This window comes from Bos grunniens, chromosome 18 (assembly GCF_055505025.1).
Source record: "Bos grunniens cultivar Pamir isolate PY7600 chromosome 18, Bosgru_T2T1.0, whole genome shotgun sequence".
In the NCBI taxonomy this organism is placed as follows: Eukaryota; Metazoa; Chordata; class Mammalia; order Artiodactyla; family Bovidae; genus Bos; species Bos grunniens.
The window spans coordinates 60,694,358-60,697,729 of NC_141182.1; the positions used below are offsets into that span (position 1 = coordinate 60,694,358).

The 3,372-nt window shown below is 37.4% G+C and overlaps 1 pseudogene; it reads right to left on the reverse strand.

Annotated features, from left to right (window-relative positions):
- Nucleotides 1-1,767: 1,767 nt before the first annotated feature.
- LOC147354511 (uncharacterized) lies at nt 1,768-3,141 on the reverse strand (annotated as a pseudogene).
- Nucleotides 3,142-3,372: the final 231 nt, after the last annotated feature.

Consider the following 3,372-nt stretch of genomic DNA (forward strand, 5'->3'; position numbering starts at 1 on the left):
ATTAACAAAAAGGGCACCCTGAGGGAGGTCAAGGCTAGAACCAGGCAGAGAAAGTTGCAGTACTTGGGGTTCAGGCCTTTATAAGTGACCCTGGGTGAAGTGCTGTGTGTTCCCCAGGTTGAGTGTGGATTGCTCAGTTCAAACCAAGACCAGCAGGATTCTGGTGAGCTCTGTGAGCATTTCATTTAAGGGGGCCTGTTAAGTGGAACCTGGGGTTTGGCAAAACCGCTAATCACAAGGAAGGTAGTCATCTAATGCAAGTGTTCAGAGGACTGGCTGGTGTGAGTTTAACACTTGCAGGCTGCCTGCTCCACACACAGATGCTGAGGCAGTAACAGCAAGGAGCAGTTCAGGTAAGCTCTCAACAATACTCTGCATGATCCTTCTTATTAGAATTCTCACAATGTCCAAGTAGTTACAAAATGGGAGAGGTGATACAACATAGATATGGGGGAAAATATATGAAAGTATTAAAGGTTTAAAGCCACTAAGGAACTAATTTCTACAGATACCAGCTCTCTGTGCTACCAGATAGTTTGTTATAATCTCTTCTTTATAACTTTAAATAAGGTGGGAGAGGTTAATGTTGGTGGTGTGTTAACATTTCATTGATTACAAGCAACCGAAATACTAAACACCATTCATTTTTATTAACTGTGTGCTTAGTCACTCAGTTGTGTCCGAGTCTTTGCGACCCCATGGACTGTAGCCTGCCAGGCTCCTCTGTCCATGGGGATTCTCCAGGCAAAAATACTGGAGTAGGTTGCCATTTCCTTCTCCAGGGGATCTTCCCAACCCAGGAATCGAACCCAGGTTTCACGCATTGCAGGTGTATTCTTTACTGTCTGAACCACCATGGAAGCCCATACATGTATTAATTTCATACATATTTGACATTTTACAATTTCACACGTTATAATCTTTTACAATCCACTGTGTGATCCTTAATTAAAATACAGACTACAAGCATAGAGAAAGATTTATTTTTCTGATATAATAATATGAAAATTGTGATTTCTATGGTTTACACAACAGAGGTTAGCAAACACTTAGGAAATATGGCCATACACTAATTATATGCTTTTTCTAGAAAGCGTTTCCCGTACATTTCTAGGTTACCACAGAAGATATATTTCAACATTGTCAACTAATATTCATGACTTGTGTTGATGTTATGATGATACAACAATATTTTAGTGAACTGTTATTGTGTCATCTTCACAAATTCAGTGATATAACTATTGAAAATTTAGAACCAACTGCTGTTGTACTTTAATACATGCAAAGAGTTCATGACCACTTACATCATGGTGACCTCTAGGGACATTTGACATCAAAGACAAACACCTGCAATTAGATGTTCATTGTACATTTTACATTCCGGTTCCATTCTGTAATGGAGAATAGATAGAAATGGTTACAACACAATATAGAAGGGCTTCTCTTATCTCTAAAGTACAAACCATAAAAAAAAAGAAAAAAATCTACATTTGCATACACACTAAAAATGAAGCACAATATGGATTTCATAGTTCAATTACATTAATTCTCAAATAATCTCAAATCATGTCATTATAAACAGGATACATTGCTAATAACTGTAACTTTCTAACCATCAACCCTTCATCTTGTGACCATACTAACATGTTCACTTTCTATGTGTTTTAATTATACATTACTCTCCATAATAATTCTCCTTCAGAGGAACTTCAGAAAACAGGATTGATGAAATCCTTACTAGTTTTCAGTCTCTGATATGTATTTAGATTTACGTTTTGATGAAATACATTTGTACATATTTGTTACATTATTTCCATATGTTTCTTGTATAAGCTCTCATGCTTTCTGATGTACATTTAGGACAAACCTCTTCCATCACTTGTTTCATTACTAGGGCTTGTCTCCAGTGTGTGCTCTCAGGTGTTGAGTGAGATCACTGCTCTGACTAAAGGCTTTGCCACATTGCTTACATTTGTAAGGTTTCTCTCCAGTATGAATTTGCTGATATTTAGAAAAATTTGAGCTCTGGCTAAGGCTTTGCCACCTTCTTTGCATTTGCATGGTTTCTCCCCAGTATGAATCCTCTGATGTTGGGAAAGACCTGAGCTATTGGTAAAGGCTTTGCCACATTCTGTACATTTCTAAGGTTTCTTTCAAGTATGAGTTCGCTGATGTTCAGTAAGATTTGAGCAACGGATAAAGGTTTTGCCACATTCCATACATTTGTAAGGTATATCTCCACTATGAATTCACTGATGTTGAGAAAAACTTGACATCTGGTGGACGGCTTTGAAGCAATCCTTACATTTAGAAGTTTTCTCTCCAGTATAAATTCGCTGATGTTAAGTAAGATTTGAGTTCTGATAAAAGGCTTTGCCACACTTTGCACATTTATAAGGTTTCTCCCCAGTATGATTTGCTGATGTCGATTAAGATTTGAGCAATAGATAAACACTTTGCCACACTCCTTACATTTATAAGTTTATAAGATTTCTGGCCAGTATGGATTCACTGATGGTGCCTAAGATGTGAACTGTTACTAAAGGCTTTGCCAAATTGTACAATTAAAAGGTTTCCGATCTGCATGAATCATCCAATTGCTACTTAGATCGGATGAGTGAGTAAAGACTTTTATACATTTCTTACACTTGTTTTCTTTTTGTGGATTTGGAATAGTCTGCTGTTCAATAAGCTCTGAAGACTGATTAGAAACTTTACCATATTCACTACAATTCTAAGTCTTCTCTCCAATATGAGTATCTTTATAGAAAGACCTGATATTTGATAAATGGAACATCATAGTTACTCAGAAATGTGCACAGTTTCATTAGGACTCTCAAGAAATGAAACAGCAACCAGTTCATGCAGGTTGTCACAAGCTAAGAAGAGCATTTTAGTTCTCACTGTGAAAGAGAAAGGTAATCACCAGACAAGATTTCGTCATGGTTTAACAGGAAGAAGGCAGCAGGTGATAGCCATCTATGACAAAAACAGAAATAAATCCAGACTTCTTCAAAATCGTTTCCAATGAAGCAGATCTTCCAAAAACACATGACAAAGAATGACTTCTTCACTGATGCTTGGACCTCTCACCTGAGTCATTGGCTCCATCTATTCACACGTACCTGGGTACATGGCCATTGTCTCCATTCTGCTTATATTCCTGGGATCCTTCATTTGCTCCAGAAAAGTGACCAGGTCCACCTTAGAGACCACAAGACCTGTTAATCAGAGAACGGAATATTTATTTTGCTAGAGATTCATCACTTTTCAATCTAATATGTATCCAGGTGAGAAGAGAATGCATGGTAGGATGTTAAGACAGCCTAGAAAAAGATTTCCTCAAATACTTCCTATAGTTGTCTAACATCA